This window comes from Phyllobates terribilis, unplaced genomic scaffold, assembly GCF_046119375.1.
Source record: "Phyllobates terribilis strain yellow unplaced genomic scaffold, ASM4611937v1 Scaffold_3__8_contigs__length_932513732, whole genome shotgun sequence".
NCBI classification, from domain to species: Eukaryota; Metazoa; Chordata; class Amphibia; order Anura; family Dendrobatidae; genus Phyllobates; species Phyllobates terribilis.
Window position 1 is genome coordinate 318,972,544 of NW_027362763.1, and position 25,759 is coordinate 318,998,302.

A 25,759-nucleotide genomic window follows, 5' to 3' on the forward strand; every position below is an offset into this window, starting at 1 on the left:
CCGGTGGAAGGATGGTGCAGCGGGGATGGTATAACCCCCAACGGGAGGGGTATGGCCTCAGGGCAGCCGACGTGGATGATGGGGGTAGCAGGAACCACTCGGAGACGGTACGGTGTAGTTCAGGGTCTTTACTGGTGACAACGATAGACCCTCCCGGAGTACTGGCTAGCGATCGGGGCCTGGTCAGTCCTTGAGCAGATGGGATCTCCCTTGGCCAGGCGGAGTTGTAGGCCTCCCCAACTAATTGTACTCTTCTGGCTACCTTGCTAGAGGCGGGTATAAGTAGCCCACGTCCCTGAGTGTACCGTGTGGTGCTCACCCGTATGGCCGGAGACTCGGGGCCTTCTAGTGGCGTCCGCTCCACGACGGCGGTGCTGGTCCCACGCGTGTGACCGTGCCTTCGGGTTTCTTGGCCAGAGGACCTGAAATCCCCTGCCTGACGGATTCTGCTGCTGGGTAGGAGTTAGTCCCCACAGCCTCGGACTCCGGGTCCGGTAAGAAATCTTCTCAGTCAGGGCGAGCTCTGCAGCTGCCAGCCCCTGACTCTTTGTAACACTGCTCCCACAGAGCTCCTGTTGTTTCTTCCTATGCTGCTTCTCTTCTCTACTTCTGGCATGGCCCAGGAGCTGGGCCCAGCCGGAGCCACAGCTCCCTGTCAGCCCTCCTGGCTGAACTCTCCCTCTCAACTCTCTAACCCTGCCTCAGCCCCAGGTTTATATAGGGGAAGTCCTTCCCCTCCCAGGACTGGGCAGGAGGTGTGGCATGCATAGGATTCCTGACCAACAGACCTCCCACCTGCTCTCAGACATAACATTGCATTACTGTGGAAACCAGACCCCTGGGGTGCCACACAGGCACGACAGCATCTGTCCCTGGCTGGAGTGGGGTGGGGGGTGGAATACCCAGTGGTGTAGGAGCAGATAGCGGTGGGTCTCTGGGCATAGGTAGGAGCCCATTGGTTGCTAGTCACCTGGGCTCACACATAGAGGGAGGTATATAAGGTGGGCACCATCTTAAGGCAGGGTCCAGTTCAGTTCAGTCAGTTCAGAGAGGAGTTCAGCCAGTGAGGGCTGACAGGGAGCTGTGGCTCAGTCTGGGCCCAGCTCCAGAGGCAGGCCTGGAGTGGAGGCCAGAAACAGCAGAAAGAGAGAGGAGAAGGAACGGAAAGGAAAGAAAGAAAGGAACTGGAACAGAGGAGAAAGGAAGCAAGGAACACAGAGGCCCAGAGACACGAGGACAGAAGGAACCCCATATGCCCAGGAGATACAGGGTGAAGGGTTGGCAGAACAGGGTACCGGAACCCAAATTGGTGGAGGCAACAAATTCCTCAGCCAAAGACCGGAGGTTGTTACCACATCTTGGTGCGACCCCTCACTACATCCACCAGGAAAGCATACCGCATAGGGTCAGGGAAACCGGAGATAGGTTCCGCCAAGAGAAGGCCCGAGGGAGCTAGACAAAGGTGGGTCACTGGTGGGGACGGCCAGAGAACGGAAAGGAAGGGAGCCCTGTGCCACGCTCTGGAATTGCCTGGGAGTTGGTCGAGTCCCTTGCCTGGTGAACGCAGCACGGCTCAGGCGGTCCCTCATGTGCACAAATGACCAGAATAACAACTGTGAGTAAAGCATTGGAAACTGCAATTACAAGTCTCTGTGTTTCATCGCCGCACCAGCACCATTAGTACTGGGACGCTCCCACTATCACTACCATCATTCACTCTAGCTGCCCTGAGGCAATACTTCTCCCGTGGGGAGTAATCCCATTCTTGGCTGCGCATATAACATCAGCCTCAGCGGTCTGCAGCGCAGCGGCGGTCCCCACTGACCGCAATCCACTGGTGGCGTAGTCGGACATTGTTATTAATTAAGACTGCCACTGGTTTGACCGCCCTGGGCGCGGACCGGGTCACCGCCACGGAGGACTACAACCCCCAGCGATCCGGCTCCGGGTATCCCCCTGCACAGCACAGGCCCAGGGGGCGCGTCAACTTTTGGCGTAGTCGGCAGGATCTTTACCAACCCGCCACAGGCGGGTATTGCGTGCCTGAAGAAGATTGTGCATGTACCTTGAAAAGAAGTCTCCCGCCATTTCCAGAAGTTTCCCGCCATCCGGAGCCAATTCTCGCCATCAGACGCCATCTTGGACCGTTTCCCGCCATCTTCATCCGTTTTTCCCGCCCTGGCAGAGCGGACGCCATTATGTGCGCACCAAAGGACAGCAGGAAGCCGCCTCCCATCGTGGGCCAGGTCCCAGAGTGGCGCCAAAGGAGGGGCCCACCCCCAGCAACAATGAGTGCAGCAATGGAGATGTCCATCAACGTAGGGGGGCTGCCCCTGAAGGTGATTGTCAGCAGATGCCCCCAAGACCACCCCGCATGGGGGCGGATAGGAAAGAAAACTGTGGGGCCGGGCGCGGCCTGGATCAGTCTGGACCTGCTGCACCCAGAGATGGAGGGAGCAGAGAACTCCACCAGCACCCTGGCCCGCAGCCTGCTGCAAGCTGAGCCACCCTGCAGCCTGACTGAGTTGCTAGCCCAGCTGCCCAGGGACCCAGACAGTGTGCGCGCAGCGCTGGAAGGCCTGAACAGGAGGATGGTCCGGGTGCAGCGGGATGTGTTTGCCGGGTGGAGAGAGGAGATGGCCCGGCAGCACGAAGGCAGCCAGCGGAAGACTCCGCCGGGACCGGCCAGCGTGCTTACAGCTGGGCGCGGAGAAGAGGGACCGGCAGCTGCAGACGACGCCACGGAGGAGGCCACGGAGGAAGAGGCAGATAATGGGGACGCCACCACCTCAAGCCCTGGGAACACCAGCTTGCCCTCACCCTCCACTGCGAGACCCGAAGCCCCGGGGACCGAAACTGACACCACGCCTCCACCGCCGCCAGCTAGGCCTCAGGCTGCAAACGTCACTGTCACGCCCCGCCCCGTGCTGTGCGCTCTGAACCCGGGCGCCGTAAAGCGGGAGACGTCACAGGCCGGGACGCAAGGCCCAGCACACCCGGGTGCCGCTGCCTCACCAGCGCCCCCTACCTTGGCGGTGCCACCCCTGGGTGCGGACCTGTACGCCCAACATACTAGCCCGGACGGGCTGCCCTTTGAGTGGCCACCGGAGTTTGTCAACCCCCGTCTCCGGAGAGAACAACCCCTGAGTGAGCCTCTGATCCCGGCCCCGGGGCTCGCCAATGACGCGCCCCCTGGGCCATATTCTTTAGGGGAATACCCGGAGCCGGATCAGATGGGGGTTGTAGTCTTCCGAGTGGCTGTGACCCGGTCCGTGCCCAGGGTGTCAAGCTCAGTTGTATGTGGCAGTCCTACAGATGTTATTAAGTTCTTAATGTCGACTACGGTGGGGTATAGCCTCAGGGGGTCAGGTGCAGAGGATGGGGGTTGTGGTGGTGCAGCATAGATGTTAAGTGAAGACAGAGTCGGGTTGTGCAGTTTAAGGTATTTACTCACTGCTGATGTTCCGGTCACTCCAGCTTCAAGTGACCACCCGAGCCGTGCTGCGTCCACCAGGTCCTGGATTCAGCAAACCCCCAAACAAGTCCGGAGTGTGACCCTGAGCTCTCCTTCTGTCCTTTCCTCTGGCCGTCCCCACTAGTGATCCACCTAGGTCCAGCTCCCTCGGGCCTTCTGTTGGGAGACCCTTGGCCTTGGGTTCCCTGACCCTCCACGTGGTATGCCTTCGGGGTGGATGTGGTGGGTGGCCGTGGCAGACGCTGCCCACGGCCTCCGGTCTCTGGCTAGGGTGTGCTTTTGCCCCCACCAGTTTGGGATCCGGTACCCTATTGCCGACTCTTCACCCGGGGATTGAATTTGGGTTCTCAGAGTCCTTTCTTATTTTCCTCTCTGGGTCTTTCCTTCTCTGCTCCACTCTCTCTCTGCAGGCTCATCTGGACCTCTGCTTCTTACTCTGACAGACTGACTCCTCTGCAAAGGCTGACTGACTGACCCTGCTCTATGATGGTGCCCACCTTATATACTCCCTCTATGTGTGAGCTCAGGTGACCAGCACCCAATGAGCTCCTATCTTTACCCAGGCTGCTCCCCCTATCTGCCCCTACACTACTTGGGATGTACCACCCCCCTCCCACTCCAGCCAGGAACAGACTCGGTCGTACCTGCACATTTCTAAGTGGGAGTACCGTCGGCCTGCTCCTCGGAAATGGGATGTGTGTAGTGCATGCAGCCTACCGAGCTCAGGTCCACACTCCATCCTTACCCGGGAGTGGAATATCACACCTCTGGGTTGAGGTGCAATACCCCTGTAGCAGCCGAATCCTCAGGGTGCTACATTCCCCCCTGGTAAATCACAGCACGTCCTCGGGCTGTAAGAACAAAACACCATAAAACATACAAATTTTTTCATAAACAACATAATAAAACATATTAAAATATCATATAAAACATTATATATATATATATCAATAAAACTTTTCGTATTAATAACATTCTCGTCGCCTCTGGCTCCTCCTCCGGTCACTGTGCAACGTGTGACCGGGTAAAGTGCGACAGTCTTTTCTTGAAAAATGGTTTTCCTATAAAACCGGTAGGGGGCGCTTTAGGAAGCGCAACTATATACAAAAGGGGTAGTGGCCGCTCTCAGTCCTCGGCCAGGTATTAGGGAGGAATGACCGCTCTCAGTCCTCGGTCAGTGGGATTTAAGGGTTAAACGGCTAAACCGTTCACACTTGCTGGTCCCAACGGGGACTATATTAGCAACAGTTCACTGTTCACGGTGCCCCGACGGGCAACTATATACAGCTTGTACTCTGCTGTACTTAACGACGGCGTCCTCCTGCTCTTTCTTTATGGTTACCTTTGGCTTCAGACCCGTCCGGGTCCTCTTGCTCTTCCTCCTCACACCGCAGCTCTTCCTCCGTCAGGCGATGCACATGGAGGGCGTAGGGTCCTTTGGCACACTTGTGCCGGGTGAAGGTGACCTCGTCCCCGATGTAAAGGTCACGACCTCTGTGTCCCTCCGGTAGGTGGGACTCAACGTCTCTCCTGGTCACGAAGACGTCGCCTAGGGTGCGGTGGTCTCGGATGAAGCCCCACCCATGCTGCATGTTAAACTTTATCACAGTCCCGGTGGTGCGGGGACTATGCGCTGCACGGGGGTCTCTCCTGGCCCGGCTCTTCTGCTCCGCGCTCCTTATTTGAGCTTGCTGTTCCCGGACCCGCCTCTCTCTCCGCTCCCTCTCGAAGACCTCGAGCTGTTGGCGGCAGCACTCAGCACGCTCCGCTGCAGCTGCCCGAGTCTCCTGAGTGAACCCCATGAGGTCTTCTCCGGTGGGGTCCCACTCAAACTGGGTCTCTTCTAGCGGGGGCGAGATCCTCTTTACGGGCTTTGGAGCCGGGATCAGGGGTGCACACATGGCCCCAGCCTTCCTCTGCCGTTCCAGTTCATGATATTCCTGGGGCCAGATGAAAGGCTGCCCATCCGGGCACGTGTGTTGGATAAACAGGTCCTCTCCCAGATGCGGCACTTTTGGTCTTATGGGCGCGGTGGTGTTAGCGCCCGGGTTGCCCGGGCCTTGCGGCCAGGCCTGGGGTATCTGGAAGGTGAAGGGCACCGTAAGGACGGCGGCGCCCTGGGCTACTTGGCCCTGCGACCAGGCCGGGGGCTCCGCGGAGGTAGGGGGCGTTGTTGGTATTGCGGCGCCCGGGGGTACTAGGCCTTGCGACCAGGCTGGTGGTACTTCCTGCTTGGTCACGCTCGGGGTCGAGGCGTGTGACGTCACAGGGGTCGCGGCTCCCGTTTGAGGCCTAGTCTGCGGCGGTGACGTTGCAGCGACGGGCACGGCAGGATAGACTTCGGGCTCTGCGACGGGGAGCTGGGGCAGGTACGCGGTTTCCCTGTTTGGGGTATAGACGTCCCCTTTACCTGCCTCCACTCGTTCGGCTCCCTTCTCGGCGCCGTCTCCGGCCTTCAGTCCTCCCGCGCCATCCTCAGAGGCGGTCTGTCTCCTCGTCTCGGGTGGCGTGCTCCGCTGACAGGTCTCGGTCTGCTGGGCCATCTCACGGCTCCACTCCGCCAACGTCTCTCGCTGCACCCGGGCCATCCTCCTTGCGAGGCCCTCCAGAGCGGTCTGTGCACACTCCCGGTCTCGGGGGAGCTGTGCTAGGACCTCCACTAGGCCTAGTGGGGTCGTTGCTTCCAGCAGGCTCCTGACCAACGGGTCGGTGCTGCTCTGCTCTCCTCTCGTTGTCTCCAGCAGGCCTTCTGGAGTGGCGACCGGCAACAGGCTCCTGACCACTGGGTCGGTGCTGCCTGGAGTGGCGGCCCGCATCAGGCTCCTGACCGCTGGGTCGGTGCTGCCTGGCTCTCCCTCCAGACGTCTTGTCTCCGGGTGCGCTCTCTCCAGACTGCTCCAAGCGACACCCATCTTTGTTCTCTCCTTCTCAGTCCTCCCACTTCGAAGGCGGTCCCGAGGCCACTTGGTGATTGTCAGCTCCAGGGGCTGTTCTTTCACGCTGACAGACACCTCTAGCATCACAGTCTCTGTTGGTGGGGGCGGTTTCCACTTTTGGCGCCATTTTCGGTCCTGGCCCACGATGGGAGGTGGCCTCTTGCCATCCTCTGGCACGCCCATAATGGCGTCCGCTCTTCCAAGGCGGGAAACCTTTGGAATTGGCGAGAATCGTCTCCCAGTGGCGGGAAACTCTGCAGATGGCGGGAAAAAGCTGTTAATGGCGGACAACCGACTGGAATCGACCTGTGATGGGGTCCGATGGCGGGGACCCTCCGGAACCGGCAGGAGACTTCTTTTTGAGGTAAACTTGTTCTTTTCTTCAGGCACGCAGTACCCGGTTGTTGGGGGCACGTAATCCTGCCGACTACGCCAAAGTTGACGCGCCCCCTGGGCCATATTCTTTAGGGGAATACCCGGAGCCGGATCAGATGGGGGTTGTAGTCTTCCGAGTGGCTGTGACCCGGTCCGTGCCCAGGGTGTCAAGCTCAGTTGTATGTGGCAGTCCTACAGATGTTATTAAGTTCTTAATGTCGACTACGCCACCCGTTGTATTGCGGTCACTATGGCCGCCGCTGCAGCAGGGTCCGCTGAGGCTGATGGTGTTGGTGCAGCTTTTGGTAGTATAACCCCCAACGGGTGGGGTATAGCCTCAGGGGGTCAGGTGCAGAGGATGGGGGTTGTGGTGGTGCAGCATAGATGTTAAGTGAAGACAGAGTCGGGTTGTGCAGTTTAAGGTATTTACTCACTGCTGATGTTCCGGTCACTCCAGCTTCAAGTGACCACCCGAGCCGTGCTGCGTCCACCAGGTCCTGGATTCAGCAAACCCCCAAACAAGTCCGGAGTGTGACCCTGAGCTCTCCTTCTGTCCTTTCCTCTGGCCGTCCCCACTAGTGATCCACCTAGGTCCAGCTCCCTCGGGCCTTCTGTTGGGAGACCCTTGGCCTTGGGTTCCCTGACCCTCCACGTGGTATGCCTTCGGGGTGGATGTGGTGGGTGGCCGTGGCAGACGCTGCCCACGGCCTCCGGTCTCTGGCTAGGGTGTGCTTTTGCCCCCACCAGTTTGGGATCCGGTACCCTATTGCCGACTCTTCACCCGGGGATTGAATTTGGGTTCTCAGAGTCCTTTCTTATTTTCCTCTCTGGGTCTTTCCTTCTCTGCTCCACTCTCTCTCTGCAGGCTCATCTGGACCTCTGCTTCTTACTCTGACAGACTGACTCCTCTGCAAAGGCTGACTGACTGACCCTGCTCTATGATGGTGCCCACCTTTTATACTCCCTCTATGTGTGAGCTCAGGTGACCAGCACCCAATGAGCTCCTATCTTTACCCAGGCTGCTCCCCCTATCTGCCCCTACACTACTTGGGATGTACCACCCCCCTCCCACTCCAGCCAGGAACAGACTCGGTCGTACCTGCACATTTCTAAGTGGGAGTACCGTCGGCCTGCTCCTCGGAAATGGGATGTGTGTAGTGCATGCAGCCTACCGAGCTCAGGTCCACACTCCATCCTTACCCGGGAGTGGAATATCACACCTCTGGGTTGAGGTGCAATACCCCTGTAGCAGCCGAATCCTCAGGGTGCTACACCAACATCGCTCCACCCCCACCGGAGGATGCCCAGTTTGCATGGGACCCCACCGGCGAGAATCTCATGGGGTTCACCCAGGAGACCCGGGCAGAAGCAGCCCGCCGTCTGCAGTATTGCCGTCAGCAGCTGGAGAAGTTTGAAAAGGAGCGGCGGCAGAGGCGCCTCAGGGAGGAGCGACTCCAGGCCAGGAGCGCGGAGCAGAAGAGGAGGGTCCGACAAGACACCCACGCCATCGGCGGTCACCGAGCCACCGGGACCGTAGTAAAGTTCCAGCTAGAGCATGGCTGGGGCTTCATCCGAGACCCGGAGGCTGACACCGACGTCTTTGTCACCAGAAGGGACGTGGAAAGCCACCTGCTGGAGGGACATCACGGCCGTGACCTGTACCCCGGTGACGTGGTCACTTACACCCGGCACAAGGGCGCAAAGGGACTGTACGCCCTCCATGTCCACCGTCTAACAGAGGAGGAGCTGCGGTACCGCCCAGACATGGACTACCCTGAGGGTCCGGACAGACCTGAAGACTACCCGGAAGAGCGAGGAGGACACAGTTACCAGTAAACGGTAAAATGGAACTGTTCCCGTTTTTGAAAGTGTGGTCCCCGTTGGGACAAATAGTGAACTGTTGACTGTTTAAAAATTGCCCCTTCCTAAGTTACCAGGCTAAGGACTGTGAGCAGCCATTCCCCTATCCCCACTGGCCGAGGACTGAGAGCGGCCAACCCCTTGTAAATAGTTGCGCTTCTTAAAGCACCCCCTACTGGTTTTGTACAAAAACCGCAACGTCTACCTCAAGATTAATTGGACTTTTGCACCTTTACCTGGTCGCAAGTTGCACAGCGGCCAGAGCTCAAGAATGTGTTTTTGAAGAAAATGTTTTACTTGAAAATGTCTTAAATTGGAAAGTTTAATATGCTGCTAAAATAATAATGCCAAAGTTTTATATAGTGTTCTATAAAAGAGTTCCGGTGGCATTAGTAAAATGTTTTATACCTGTAATGTTAAAAAGAGAAGAGTACCTCCCATAAAGGGATGAGTTTTTGGTTAAATGTCTTATATGCGAATGCATTCTAAAAATTTTGTATGTTTTTAAATTGTTTTGCTCTTTTCCAGCCCGGGGACGTGCTGTGATTTACCAGGGGGGAATGTAGCACCCCGAGGGCTCGGCTACCACAGGGGTATTGCACCTCAAACCAGAGGTGTGATATTCCACTCCCGGGTAAGGATGGAGTATGGACCAGGACTCGTTTAGCTGCATGCACCACACACACCCCATTTCCGAGGGACAGGTCAACGGTGCTCCCACTAGACAGAAGTGCAGGCACGACGGCATCTGTCCCTGGCTGGAGTGGGGCGGGGGGTGGAATACCCAGTGGTGTAGGAGCAGATAGGGGTGGGTCTCTGGGCATAGGTAGGAGCCCATTGGTTGCTAGTCACCTGGGCTCACACATAGAGGGAGGTATATAAGGTGGGCACCATCTTAGGACAGGGTCCAGTTCAGTTCAGTCAGTTCAGAGAGGAGTTCAGCCAGTGAGGGCTGACAGGGAGCTGTGGCTCAGTCTGGGCCCAGCTCCAGAGGCAGGCCTGGAGTGGAGGCCAGAAACAGCAGAAAGAGAGAGGAGAAGGAACGGAAAGGAAAGTAAGAAAGGAACTGGAACAGAGGAGAAAGGAAGCAAGGAACACAGAGAAAGGCCCAGAGACACGAGGACAGAAGGAACCCCATATGCCCAGGAGATACAGGGTGAAGGGTTGGCAGAACAGGGTACCGGAACCCAAATTGGTGGAGGCAACAAATTCCTCAGCCAAAGACCGGAGGTTGTTACCACATCTTGGTGCGACCCCTCACTACATCCACCAGGAAAGCATACCGCATAGGGTCAGGGAAACCGGAGATAGGTTCCGCCAAGAGAAGGCCCGAGGGAGCTGGACAAAGGTGGGTCACTGGTGGGGATGGCCAGAGAAAGGAAAGGAAGGGAGCCCTGTGCCACGCTCTGGAATTGCCTTGGAGTTGGTCGAGTCCCTTGCCTGGTGAACGCAGCACGGCTCAGGCGGTCCCTCATGTGCACAAGTGACCAGAATAACAACTGTGAGTAAAGCATTGGAAACTGCAATTACAAGTCTCTGTGTTTCATCGCCGCACCAGCACCATTAGTACTGGGACGCTCCCACTATCACTACCATCATTCACTCTAGCTGCCCTGAGGCAATACTTCTCCCGTGGGGAGTAATCCCATTCTTGGCTGCGCATATAACATCAGCCTCAGCGGTCTGCAGCGCAGCGGCGGTCCCCACTGACCACAATCCACGGGTGGCGTAGTCGGACATTGTTATTAATTAAGACTGCCACAAGTTTGACCGCCATGGGCACGGACCGGGTCACCGCCACGGAGGACTACAACCCCCAGCGATCCGGCTCCGGGTATCCCCCTGCACAGCACAGGCCCAGGGGGCGCGTCCTCTTCATCACTCAAACCGTAACAGTAACACAGTATCTGCTGGTAACAGCAATTTTGTGGAATCGTTTCACCACTTTTTTAGACCATCTTTTGCAAGGCCACAGGAGACAAGAAGTCTGACACATAGTCAATGCCTAGAGAGGATGGTGCAGGAGTATCTCCAAGTGAACATCGAAGCCATGACTGTGTCACTGGACCCTTGCTCATTTTGGTATTCCAATCTGGAAAAATGGCCGGAGCTCTCCACTCACGCCTTGGAGATCTTGTCATGCCCTGCAGCCAGTGTTCTCTCTGAACGTGTGTTCAGCGCTGCTGGTGGTGTGCTGACAGATAAGCGCACGCGTCTGTCCACTGAGAATGTAGACAGACTCACGTTCATAAAGATGAACAAATCATGGATTCGCAAGGACATTTCTACCCCTGTGTCATCCTTGGGAGACTAAAACCTTGAGGATTTGGTAAAATCACCTCACCAACAGTTTAAAGCAACTGTGGGGCAATTGATGCCACTTAACCCTAGAACGCATGACCATAAAAATCTACACTTTCATATACCTGGGGCCTTTTAGGCCCGTGTGCAAATAACATGGAATAACTCAAACTCAAATGACAAACAACTATATACATGAAGAATACTTAGAGTTTCAAAATTCTAACTAAAATAATCTTGCAGAAAATAGAAAACAATTAACAGGGCGGGCCTGCGAGGCCCCAGGTATGCGTTCAAGGGTTAAGTGGTGTCTGTGCCACAATTTTGGGAAAAAATGGAGACTCTTTTTGGAGTCCCCTTGCTCTGTCTTACGTGACGTTGGCATAGTCAATTCCAGGTGGGTTGGGTCGCTCCCCCCCCCCTTTTAACTGTAAGAAACTACATACACTATGGCTTGGGGTAACACAGATGGTTGAGTCTGAAGAGCTGTTTACTCAGAGGTCTGCTCCAAATCTTCAGTGTCTGCTAGTCAGCATAGAATTTTTAACTGCATCTAGCCTAGGCAATACTTTGGGCGCAGTAGCCCAGCTGCGAAGCAAGCTGCACCGCCTGTGTATCTAATAAGAATTTTTAAATGCATCTAGCCTAGGCAGACTGTGGGGACCCCCAACCAAACCCAGACGCTCAGCCCCCCTACCGCCCCCCTTTCCTTGACAATACAATGGGTGAGGATCGGTCACAGCTTTATTAACTCTTTATACTCATTCCATTAGAAAGGCATTTTATTTCTAAAATAATTCAGCTTGTTGCAGCATGCCCTGGGTCTCCACTCCGGCAAGTTGGCCAACAAGTGTAACTCTCCAACATGTCCTTTCTACTTCCAGGCCACGGATGATCCTGCGTACTCGTATGCAGGACTCTGACCCCCACCCATCACTCTTAACGTTTGTTCCACTCCGTCCTGGAGTCCTGACAGGAATATGTCCAGTACAATATCCATTAAGTGAACAACGTCGGGCCGTATGAGGCCTGCTTTATCTCCTTCCAGTTGTCTGTGTCGTACCACTACACCGCCTCTGTCTCTTCTAAATTTTGCCATCCGAATATTTATTACCCGCCTTGTCCGTTCGATGGCCGTGATGTCTCGCGCACCTTGCCATACCGCTATCGGCACAATCTCTGACCATACTATAGCTAGTTTTGTGAAAAATTCTCTGAAGCGCTCAGTGTCTAGTTTCATTATTGCCATTAGTTATGCGCTGTTGTGATGACCTAGGTTGCTTCCCCCGGCCTGTATAACTAAGATGACCGGACATCTTGCCTCTCTCCCTACCTTGATTATCTCCATTAGTACCTGTGGCCATAGCAGGCCTCTAATACCTTTCTAGTTGAAATATGTGTTATGAAACTCTAATTTCCTCCCACCTGGGCAGACTTTCGCCCTTTTTTCTGCCCAATACATATACGAGTGGCCTATCACCCACACTGTTGGCTTAGCGTCACCTGTAAAAGAAACAAACCACGTTAGGATAACAAGTCCGGTCTTATGTATCTTGCCAAACGCGTGGATCGCCATCTCCCTATCCTCTGAACTTCTGTTTCTGACAGTCCTGCTCTTGCTGCTTCCGTGGCCGCGCCTATGCGGAATGAGTGTGTCCCGTAATCTTTGGGGTGGTTCCCTGCCGATGTTATGCATTTATTAAATATAGCTTGGAACTGGTATCTTGATAATGGCATTCCATCAATGTGTGATAGGAAGAAATTACTTTGTGATCTGATGGTTAGATATGTTTTTACTATTGTTACCCGATTCAGTGTACCGTTTGTGGGTTGTAGAAGTACGCAAGTGCCCCTGCCCGCTGGAACCGTTTTCGATTTGTGTATGCGTAGACGTATTGCATTATTGGCTATGACTACGTCCTGGTGTAATAAGCCTCCACTGGTGGTAATTTTGGATTGAGGGACTAATTCGCTTATGCATAGCGCCCCGAAGAAGGCGATCACAAATGCAGTGGACAGTAGTGTTGCTTCAAATTGTGAGTGTCATGTTAATGGTGTTAGGGATATGATGTGAGAAATCAGTTTTAGTGACACGGGGCGGGACGTCTACACTCCTGACTTGGCTGACCCCTTTTCCACCCTTTTATGGATTGTCTGATGATGAACCTTTGTCACATCTCCCCAATTCAGTAGTTGGAAGTGAAATGCTACTCCGGTCAGACACCGCTGCGCTGACGCCCCTGATATGCCCCTCATAATTAGCTGGTGGAGAAATTCTATGGTGACTTGTGATCTGGCTTGTTCACATTGTTCAACCCGTCTGCCTGCTACTAGTCGTGTCCACTCTTCCCATGTCTTACCGTATGCTTGCCACGTCGACGGGGCAACTGACGCTCTGATTAATGGCATCAACTATTCGCCACTAGATCCCATAGGGAAGGTGGGCAACTGTTGCCCGATGGGTGGGCGTTGTGGAAGAGCTCTGTGAAAATCTGCCAATTGAATTGTTATAAAGCGTTAGCAGCAGCTTTAGACCCCTCAGCATAGTGGCTAGCGCGGACCCATACATTGTCTTTTAGGCACAGGAATGCTAGCCTGGGTAGTAGGCCTAGCACTGGGAGAGACGATGATGCCATCTTATTAATGCAGTGCGCTAGGCTGGTGTTTTTTGTTATGAAGCGTATATTTTTGTAAGCCAGGCGCGCGCCCCATATTTCTATTGCTACCACTATTGGGAAGAAAAATTATTTTCAGGGCTAGATGCAGCTAAAAATTATTATTAATTTAAAAGCTGGTGGAGCTTGGTATAGATGGCCTAATACAATGAGTCCCACACACTGCTAGAAGGCCAAATATTTTTTCAGAGCTAGATGCAGACAAAAAATTATTTTGAATTTGCAACCTGATGGAGGTCAGTATAGATGGACTAATAGAGAAAGTCCCACACACTGCTAGAAGACCAAATATTTTTTCAGAGCTAGATGCAGACAAAAAATTATTTTTCATTTGCAACCTGATGGAGGTCAGTATAGATGGACTAATAGAGAAAGTCCCACACACTGCTAGAAGGCCAATTATTTTTTCAGAGCTAGATGCAGACAAAAAATTATTTTGAATTTGCAACCTGATGGAGGTCAGTATAGATGGACTAATAGAGAAAGTCCCACACACTGCTAGAAGGCCAAATATTTTTTCAGAGCTAGATGCAGATAAAAATTATTTTTAATTTGCAACCTGATGGAGGTCAGTATAGATGGACTAATAGAGAAAGTCCCACACACTGCTAGAAGGCCAAATATTTTTTCAGAGCTAGATGCAGAAAAAAATTATATTTAATTTGCAACCTGATGGAGGTCAGTATAGATGGACTAATAGAACAAGTCGCACACACTGCTAGAAGGCCAAATATTTTTTCAGAGCTAGATGCAGATAAAAATTATTTTTCATTTGCAACCTGATGGAGGTCAGTATAGATGGACTAATAGAACAAGTCCCACACACTGCTAGAAGGCCAAATATTTTTTCAGAGCTAGATGCAGATAAAAATTATTTTTCATTTGCAACCTGATGGAGGTCAGTATAGATGGACTAATAGAGAAAGTCCCACACATTGCTAGAAGGCCAAATATTTTTTCAGAGCTAGATGCAGATAAAAATTATTTTTCATTTGCAACCTGATGGAGGTCAGTATAGATGGACTAATAGAGAAAGTCCCACACACTGCTAGAAGGCCAAATATTTTTTCAGAGCTAGATGCACACAAAAAAATATTTTGAATTTGCAACCTGATGGAGGTCAGTATAGATGGACTAAAAGAGAAAGTCCCACACACTGCTAGAAGGCCAAATATTTTTTCAGAGCTAGATGCAGATAAAAATTATTTTGAATTTGCAACCTAATGGAGGTCAGTATAGATGGACTAATAGAGAAAGTCCCACACACTGCTAGAAGGCCAAATATTTTTTCAGAGCTAGATGCAGAAAAAAATTATATTCAATTTGCAACGTGATGGAGGTCAGTATAGATGTACTAATAGAACAAGTCCCACACACAGCTAGAAGCCCAAATATTTTTTCAGAGGTAGATGCAGAAAAAAATTATATTCAGTTTGCAACCTGATGGAGGTCAGTATAGATGGACTAATAGAACAAGTCCCACACACAGCTAGAAGGCCAAATATTTTTTCAGAGCTAGATGCAGAAAAAAATTATATTCAATTTGCAACCTTATGGAGGTCAGTATAGATGGACTAATAGAATGATGCTATGCCCAAAAGGTTTTACTTCACTAGGTGCAGTAAAAAAATTGGTATTCTATACACAGGTGGTGTAGCTTGCAACACAGATAGGCTACTCCACTGACTAACACACTCTGCAATAGGCCAAAAAGGATTAGCTTTGCTAGATTCAGCCAAATGCTGTGAAAAAAACTTGCACAGCACTGGCACAGACCTGCCTGGCAAAAAGTGATAGGAGCTGATGTAACCTAGCCCTGAAAAGGACTGCAATTACAATTAGTCTTTACTCCCAACCTATCTATTTAAGAGCACAGACCAGCCTGATAAAAGTCGTATGAAATGATGTAACGTAGTCCTTAAAAGGACTGCAATCAAAACTCTTCCCTACTCCCAAGCTATCTGTAGATTTGTGCGAAAATTGGCTTGAAATTAACAAGGTATAGCGCACACAGCAACAGCGGTGCCATCTAACACGCAGCTGCAGCAGTGAGAAAATGGTGGCGACGGGGAAAATGGCTGGGTCTTATAGGGCAAGGACATGTGACATACACTGCCCTTGCTTGTGTGAAAAAAAGCACTTCGCTCCGTGTGTGCGCTGCTGATAGGCTGACAGATTGCACCTCCCCACTGTAAATGCGGGACAGAGAAAAAAAATGGAGATCTTCATTATTCCTGCAGAGATCCATCCCCTGCCCCTCCCCCCGCCCCGCTGTACACTCAAACTGCGTATTAACATTAATTTTCATCATTACTGAGAAAAAATCCAGTTATGATTTTGGTGCACGAACAGTTATCGAACATAACCCCGAACAGCCGAATTTTTCTCAAATTGTTCGTGTTCGCCGAACGGCTCGAACACCGCCCAAAACAGCTCGAATTTGAGATTGGCGAACAGTTCGAGTCGAACAATGCTCATCTCTAATGTGGAATTATATACTTAACAAAAAAGTGTGAAACAACTGAAAATATGTCTTTTATTCTAGGTTCTTAAAAGTAGCCACCTTTTGCTTTGATGACTGCTTTGCACACTCTTGGCATTCTCTTGATGAGCTTCAAGAGGTAGTCACCGGAAATGGTTTTCACTTCACAGATGTGCCCTGTCAGGTTTAATAAGTGGGATTTCTTGCCTTATAAATGGGGTTGGGACCATCAGTTGTGTTGTGCAGAAGTCTGGTGGATACACAGCTGATAGTCCTACTGAATAGACTGTTAGAATTTGTATTATGGCAAGAAAAAAGCAGCTAAGTAAAGAAAAATGAGTGGCCATCATTACTGTAAGAAATGAAGGTCAGTCAGTCTGAAAAATCGGGCAAACTTTGAAAGTGTCCCCAAGTGCAGTTGCAAAAACCATCAAGCGCTACAAAGAAACTGGCTCACATGAGGACCGCCCCAGGAAAGGAAGACCAAGAGTCACCTCTGCTTCTGAGGATAAGTTTATCCGAGTCACCAGCCTCAGAAATCGCAGGTTAATAGCAGCTCAGATTAGAGACCAGGTCAATGCCACACAGAGTTCTAGCAGCAGACACATCTCTACAACAACTGTTAAGAGGAGACTTTGTGCAGCAGGCCTTCATGGTAAAATAGCTGCTAGGAAACCACTGCTAAGGACAGGCAACAAGCAGAAAAGACTTGTTTGGGCTAAATAACACAAGGAATGGACATTAGACCAGTGGAAATCTGTGCTTTGGTCTGATGAATCCAAATTTTAGATCTTTGCGACGCAGAAAAGGTGAACGGATGGATTCTACATGCCTGGTTCCCATCGTGAAGCATGGAGGAGGAGTTGTGATGGTGTGGGGGTGCTTTGCTGGTGACACTGTTGGGGATTTATTCAAAATTGAAGGCATACTGAACCAGCATAGTTACCACAGCATCTTGCAGCGGCATGCTATTCTATCTGGTTTGCGTTTAGTTGGACCATCATTTATTTTTCAACAGGACAATGACCCCAAACACACCTCCAGGCTGTGTAAGGGCTATTTGATCAAGAGGGAGAGTGATGGGGTGCTACGCCAGAAGACCTGGCCTCCACAGTCACCAGACCTGAACCCATTCGAGATGGTTTGAGGTGAGCTGGACCGCAGAGTGAAGGCCAAAGGGTCAAGAAGTGCTAAGCATCTCTGGGAACTCCTTCAAGATTGTTGGAAGACCATTTCCGGTGACTACCTCTTGTAGCTCATCAAGAGAATGCCAAGAGTGTGCAAAGCAGTCATCAAAGCAAAAGGTGGCTACTGTGAAGAACCTAGAATATAAGACATATTTTCAGTTGTTTCACACTTTTTTGTTAAGTATATAATTCCACATGTGTTAATTCATAGTTTTGATGCCTTCAGTGTGAATGTACAATTTTCATAGTTATGAAAATACAGAAAAATCTTTAAATGAGAAGGTGTGTCCAAACTTTTGGTCTGTACTGTATGTGACAAGATATACACTGAATGGCTTGGAGCACATTTTACTAATGGGAATGACATAAAACAGGAATGCACAAAAGTAAGTGCAAACAGTGAATAGTAATAAGAAATTCAAGTTAAACATCTTATATACAATGATGCTTCAAACTTTGTGAACCCTTCTGAATTGTCCATAAATTTGATTTAAAACTACATCAGATTTTCATACAAGTCCTAAAAGTAGATACAGAACCAACTCCCTGCAATGTGGCCAGATACCAGGAATAGCAGAGACGAGATTGTTATCAAGCATGGAGATTCAGCCGAGTTGTGGGTGCACCAAGAACAGCAGCAATGAGTTAGTAATATTAGCTGTTTTTTGGATAGCAGTCTGCAGGAGTTGAACAGAAAATCAGACACCTGGCTAGAGCTGAATCAGGAGGGAAGAGATCTGTTGGCACAGACGCAGTTTCCTGCTTCTTTATGCGTTTATGGACAGCGCTTGCTTGGCCAAACCGAGCGCTGCCTGTAAAGAACCCTCTGGTGCTTGTGTGAACACAGTGTAACAAGAGGAGTAATTATCTGTGCTCACAGACCTCTCTCGTCTCTGCTGCATCAATGCGATCCTCTACCTTCTCATTTCTCTGACGCCTGTATCAGAGGAGCGAGCGGCTACAGTGGAGAGATCTCTGAGCGCGGATACTGTGGGCTCACACGCCGGAGGATCCTGTTCAGACAGTGCTTGCTCTGGCAAAACCGAGTGCTGTCAATCCACACAGAGGGAAGCAGCGGTTCATGATAATTGAGGGGGCTGAATGGTGAACTAAATCTCTTGGCCATGCCAAGGATGCCCTGTGCACCCTAATTTGCATATCAAAGTAAATACTTTTTTGGTACAACAAAATCAGCATTTACTACAGCAAAGGTATGTTTTTCATAGGGGCTAAGACCCTTATATGTCTAATGGCTTATTTTAAAATTGTGATTTTGGGGTGACAGACTCCTTATATATTCTTATCCCTTCTGCTCTACAGTTTAGCCTTATTCAGATGAAGTTTCCTGTTTGGGGAATGGAAGTGGTAGATTATCATCTCTTCCTTGGGCCTATGGTTTATAGTAAATTATCGCGGATGTCATTTTCAAATTACTTCCTAAGTATGGAAATGATTATGGGGAAGAGAATTGGATTGGGGAGTAGACAGATAAAGGAACTGCAGATAATTTCAATCTCCCTTTCTTAGTAAGGGTTGAGTTTGCTAAAAACTTCATCAAACTGTACTAACTTAATGGCCAGGGAGACATTTTTGCTGTCAGCAGATGTTCTGTATTGTAGCTGAAGCAGGCTAGACACGTAGAAGTGTAATTCATGTCTCAGGGTTCCTCCAGCTGCTTGTCATTATTACAGAACAGAGGGCATTCCTCCGAGAATTTAATATTAGATTCAAAGACGGATTCTTGGTGTGAGAAAGAAATTTTGTCTGTTAAGAAAAAACACAAATGTCATTAATTCTATAAACAGATGTATAATATGGCAATTGTTCCCCAGAAGTATCATGTCCAGCTAGATATGTGCCTCTATGTATTAGTTGCAATCCACGAGGACTGGTGAGGCCTCTGAGGCTACCTCTCTTCACCTGTGTGGTTATGAACGTCCACGTGTGCTGAAAATTAGCCAATAATAGCTGCTACCAAAATATGTGGTCAATGTATACAACACTGTGCTAAACATGACTAACAAATGATTACAATATGTCGACTTCCTACAGGTTCCAAATTTAAGTTTTATGAGTCACAGAAAGGCTCCAGACAGCAACAGTATTTCTAATGCATAAATCTGTTCCAGAATTGGCTGATTATAAAACACTCTTAAGTAAGGTTTATGTTCCTTTGTAGTCAAACTTAATGAAACGCGTCTTAGGGCAGAAAAAAAAAGTCTTATTTCAGTGTCATTACTGGCTACAGGAAAATTGAACATAAAATTGATTTAGGTCTTTGTTCAATAGTCATTAAAGGGCTTTTCCATCTCATAAAGTGATGTCATATTGCTAGCTGTCATCACTTTCTTATCAGTTGGCGTTCGGCCTCTGGCACTACTATTGGTCTTGAGAATGAAGGGGGTGCAATACTGGCGTATCACTACATCCTTTGAAAGAAAAGACAAAACTCCAATTTGAATGCGCTTTATACCCTAGTTTCACTAATAAAGTGACCTTGCATGTTGGTCCTCCATTGGCCTTTAAAGCGGCAACAATTCATGGAGAAGATGCACTAACTTCTCACAGTTGCCACAAAATAGATGACAGTACTGACATGTTCTGAACAACCTGCTCTTCCTTGTTCCAAAGATGCTCTATAGGATTAAGATCTGGGGAAGGTGAAGGACAGGAAAACATAAAAAAAAACTACCTGCTATGTTCCTGGATTGTATTCATGATAGTTTGACCATTGTTGAGTGGTGCATTGACCTACTGAAAGCACCCATCTTCCATAGGGTAAACAGCAGAGTTAGACGCATGTACTTGAATGGCTACAACAATGCCTATGGAAACCATACTGCCCAAACATTTGTTCACCGATATCAAGGGAGCCAGGCTGTGCCAAGAAAACATTCCCCACTTCATTACTCTACTTTCACTGACCTGAACTGGAAGCACTTGACAGGAAGATTCTGCTTGCCCAAAATTGTGACACTCCCATCAGCATGGTACTGCTCAATGATCTAATTTTTGCCCACTGTAGTCTTGTATTTCTGTGTTCCTCAGTCAGCAATGGCACGCAAATTGCTCAACTGCAGACAAGTTGTGTATTCCAACATGTTAGTTGAAACACCGCACATGAGATGTACCTGTATATGTCCACAGGATCCCCTCTTGATGGATACTTTTAGTTGTATCCCATAATTTTCAGTGTATTCTCAATACCGTTGCACTAGAAAACCCCACAAGGTCTACAGTGATTGAAACACTGACCCCAGCTAGTCTAGCACCAGTGCTCATGCCTTTTTTGAGGACAATCAGATGGATTGGTTTTCCCATTTGAATGTGGATTCACACTGTTGGTGATGGCCAGAAAACTTGCTTATTTGAATTTATGATATACTCTGGGGTCATCTGTCTATTATTATTCTTGTTGTAATAATATTTTGTAATGCAGATGCCCTTTAGAATCGGGAAAATGTCCTATTTCCACTTTTAAAAAAAATAAACAGGATACTTACACCTACAGAGGGGAAAATAAGTATTTGATACACTGCCGATTTTGCAAGTTTTCCCACCTACAAAGAATGGAGAGGTCTGTCATTTTTATCGTAGGTACACTTCAACTGTGAGAGAATCTTAAAAAAAATCCAGAAAATCACATTGTATGATTTTTACATAATTAATTTGCATGTTATTGCATGAAATAGTATTTGATACCATAGAAAAACAGAACTTAATATTTGGTACAGAAACCTTTGTTTGCAATTACAGAGGTCAGATGTTTCCTGTAGTTCTTGGACAAGTTTGCACACACGGCAGCAGGGATTTTGGTCCACTCCTCCAGATATTCTTCAGATCTTCCAGGTTTTTAGTTCCCCTGGCTGTGTGTTTCGGGTCATTGTCATGCTAGAAGACCCAGTCATAACCCATCTTCCATGCTTTTAATGAGGGAAGGAGTTTGTTGGCAAAAATCTCGCGATACATGACCCCATCCAACCTTCCTTCAATATGGTGCAGTCATCCTGTCCCCTGTGCAGAAAAGCATACCTAAAGTGTGACGTTTCCCCCACCATGCTTCATGGTTGAGGCAGTGTTCTTGGGGTTGTACTCATCCTTCTTCTTCCTCCAAACACGGCGACTGAAGTTGATGCCAAAAAGTTCTATTTTGGTCTCATCTTCCCACATGACCTTCTCCCATGCCTCCTCTGGATCATCCAGATGGTCATTGTCAACTTCAAATGGGCCTGGACATGGGCTGGCATGAGCAGGAGGATCTTGCGTGCCCTGCAGGATTTTAATCCGTGACGGCGTAGTGTGTTACTAATGGTAATGTTTAAGACTGTGGTCCCAGCTTTTTTCAGGTCATTGACCAGGTCCTTCCATGTAGTTCTGGACTGATTTCTGACCTTTCTCAGAATCATCCTTACCCCATGAGGCGAGATCTTGCATGGAGCCCCAGACCGAGTAAGACTGACAGTCATCTTGTGTTTCTTCCATTTTCTAATAATTGTGCCAACAATTGTTGCTTACTCACAAAGCTGCTTGCCTATTGTCCTGTAGCCCATTCCAGCCTTGTGCAGGTCTACAATTTTGTCCCTGGTGTCCTTAGACAGCTCTTTGATCTTGGCCATGCTGGAGAGGTTGGAGTGTGATTGAGTGTGTGGACAGGTGTCTTTTATACAGGTAGCAAGCTCAAACAGGTGCTATTAGTACAGCTAATGAGTGCAGAGTAGGAGGGCTTCATAAATAAAAACTGACAGGTTTGTGGGAGTCAGAATTCTTGCTTGTTGGTAGGTGATCAAATACTTATTTCATGCACTAAAATAACTTGCAATTGGCAGTGAATCAAATACTTATTTTCCCCACTGTAAGTTGCTAAGTTTTAAATGCACATAGATTTCTATATGTGTGGTAAGTGGGGGTGTCCTGAGAGGGGTGATGGTTCTTGACAGAGAAGGAAAGAAAGTTGTATTCAGAAAGTGGGAGAGGGGAGTAAGTAAAATCATGCACTGAGCAAACTTGCAGGGAGAAGGGCTGGAAAAGCCTGACAGTGTGGACCTTAAAAGAAGGGAAGAGGATATGTAGAGGATATGAAATGTTTGTCTGATTTCTATGTATTTTTTAATATGAATGCTGTGTATTTTTATACCTCCTATTTCATATTGCTTTGTTGTGGACAAGTTCAGAGCTTCACTTAGAAGCATGCCATCTTTCTCCCTATTTTCTCCCGAGTGCCTTAATTCATGCAACCATGCCTCATCCCCTCTGTAAGAGTGCGTCTACACTTACCGAGTTAAACAACTGCCGATTAACTACATGTTTTCTGATCTGTGGTCATGCAATAGTTTGTTTAGACAGGTCGACCGCACTTCCTTTGCACAAAGAACGATTAGTAATACATCGTTCTGTATGCATAGAGTTATGAATATCATATTCCTGGCAGCACAAGTCCTATCTTATTCCTGGCAGCACAAGTCCTGTTCACACAGGATGATGGGCTGCTGAGAACAATGATTTTTAAGGAAGTTTAAAAATCATTTCACCCCACGAACGAGCAATGTAAATGATTAAAAATCACATTCAATTGCAATTGTGTGTCTTTAATAGCAATTATTCTACAGACAATTTCAATCTTGTAGAGTCATCCGAGTTCTACAGTTATTCACGCAGCTGTGTTTTCAATGACCATCCCTTATCATGGCTTCAACATATGGAATTGAAATTGATAAAATAGAGGGCTGGCGTGCTAAATTGGTAATGCAGCAAGATTAAAGGGGTTTTCCCGCAAACAAAGTTAATTTTAATTAATAGATCTTGGAATAGTACAACCCCTGGCAAAAGCTATGGAATCACCGGGCTCGGAGGATATTCATTCAGTTGTTTAATGTTGTTGAAAAAAAGCAGATCACAGACATGGCACAAAACTAAAGTCATTTCAAATGGCAACTTTAGGGCTTTAAGAAACACTAAAAGAAATCAAGATTAAAAATGTGGTACTCAGTAAGGGTAATTTTTTTCAGACTAAGCAGAGGGAAAAAATTATGGAATCCCTCAATTCTGAGGAAAAAATTATGGAATCACCCTGTAAATTTTAATTTCCAAAACTAACACCTGCATCAAATTAGATCTGCTCGTTAGTCTGCATCTAAAAAGGAGTGATCACACCTTGGAGAGCTGTTGCACCAAGTGGACTGACATAAATCATGGCTCCAACACGAAAGATGTCAATTGAAACAAAGGAGAGGATTATCAAACTCTTAAAAGAAGGTAAATCATCACGCAATGTTGCAAAAGATGTTAGTTGTTCACAGTCAGCTGTGTCTAAAATCTGGACCAAATACAAACAACATGGGAAGGTTGTTAAAGACAAACACACTGGTAGACCAAGGAAGACATCAAAGCGTCAAGACCGGAAACTTAAAGCAATATGTCTCCAAAACAGGAAATGCACAACAAAACAAATGAGGAACGAATGGGAGGAAACTGGAGTCAATGTCTGTGACCGAACTGTAAGAAACCGCCTAAAGGAAATGGCATTTACATACCGAAAAGCTAAACATAAGCCATCATTAACACCTAAACAGAAAAAAACAAGGTTACAATGGGCTAACGAAAAGCAATCGTGGACTGTGGATGACTGGATGAAAGTCATATTCAGTAATGAATCGCGAATCTGGATTGGGCAAGGTGATGATGCTGGAACTTTTGTTTGGTGCCGTTCCAATGGGATTTATAAAGATATCTGCATAAAGAGAACATGCAAATTTCCAGTCATTGATGATATGGGGCTGCATGGCAGGTAAAGGCACTGGGGAGATAGCTGTCATTACATCTTCAATAAATGCCCAAGTTTACATTGATATTTTGGACAGTTTTCTTATCCCATCAATTGAAAGGATGTTTAGGATGATGACCTCATTTTTCAAGATGATAATGCATCCTGCCATAGAGCAAAAACTGTGAAAACATTCCTTGAAAGAAGACACATAAGGTCAATGTCAGGGCTTGCAAATAGTCCGGATCTCAATCCAACTGAAAATCTTTGGTGGAAGTTGAAGAAAATGGTCCATGACAAGGCTCCAACCTGCAAAGCTGATCTGGCAACAGCAATCAGAGAAAGTTGGAGCCAGATTGATGAAGAGTACTGTTTGTCACTCATTAAGTCCATGCCTCAGAGATTGCAAGCTGTTATTAAAGCCAGAGGTGGTGCAACAAAATACTAGTGATGTATTGGAGTGTTCTTTTGTGTGTTTGTTTTTCATGATTCCATAATTTTTTCCTCAGAATTGAGTGATTCCATAATTTTTTTTCCCTCTGCTTGGTCTGAAAAAAATTACCCTTACTGAGTACCACATTTTTAATCTTGATTTCTTTTAGTGTTTCTTAAAGCCATAAAGTTGCCATTTGAAATGACTTTAGTTTTGTGCCATGTTTGTGATCTGCTTTTTTTCAACAACATTAAACAACTGAATGAACATCCTCCGAGCCCGATGATTCCATAATTTTTTCCAGGGGTTGTAATAAGTTCCACAATTGGATGTGTTTTAAAAAAATGTTCCTGTGCTGAGATAATCTTATAAATGTGCCCCTGCTGTGTACTGTGTAATGGTTTATCTGATGAAGGCTCAGATGCCGAAACACGTGTAGGGACCTGGCGTCAGCACAGCAGGAGGAGATGGCCACAGGTAACTTCATTTCATTCATTTTGTAGCACCTTATGCTCTTGCCATGTTACTCAATTTGGGTTGGTTGCGCTTTATACACTATTTGTAGCACCAGTATTAGTTGAAGCTCCCAATTAATTATATAAATGCAAATTGTCATCCATTATGTATGTGTTTATTTGACCTATAATGAGACATAATTTACTAAATCCAACTCCTCCTGTCAGTACTGATGCATTAGTGTTGTTCTCTATGTAACCTTTTTACAATTTGTTAATTTTAATTAACCTAATAAATACTAATTTTTACCGCATTGGCTGTTTTTGATCTTTGCTTTTCATGAGCCATACATGTACAGCACATGTCTGTAAGGGGTTAATAGTTCCACATTTTTAAAAAAAAATTGTCCAGCCCATATGCACTATTCATTTTTGTGGTTCCTCAGAGAAAGTACAACTCATACACATCTCTGCTGACATCATTTTGGATTTCAATCTGAATATAAAAATGGTGCCAATAAAAAACTGTTTATCCTGCAAAAACTAAATTGGTTTGTAGCATATTCCCTCTAGATGCAAATCAGCATTCTTGGCAGAAAGGTGAAGTGGAACTAGCAGATTTTTTGGGTTGTTTGAATATTACATTCAGGTTTGCGGTGTACACTATGGCATACGGTATAGTGAAAAATGCTGGAGAAACTCATTTTCTACAATTGAGCAAATTAAGAAGGAAATTAGAATTGAGTTGGTAGAAGAGAATAGAAATGGTAAAAAGTCTGAATATCAGCATGAGTATTTTACTGAGGTGGACTCATGAATA

At 48.0% G+C, this 25,759-nt stretch overlaps 1 long non-coding RNA gene across 1 annotated transcript in view; it reads left to right on the plus strand.

The window, feature by feature from the left end:
- The first annotated feature begins 18,223 nt into the window (after window positions 1-18,223).
- The window catches only part of LOC141258086 (uncharacterized), a 92,042-nt gene continuing 84,506 nt past the window's right edge, over window positions 18,224-25,759 (plus strand). The window contains exon 1 of the long non-coding RNA XR_012318193.1: window positions 18,224-18,502. This is a non-coding gene — a long non-coding RNA (uncharacterized lncRNA). The remainder of the gene's footprint in view (window positions 18,503-25,759) is intronic.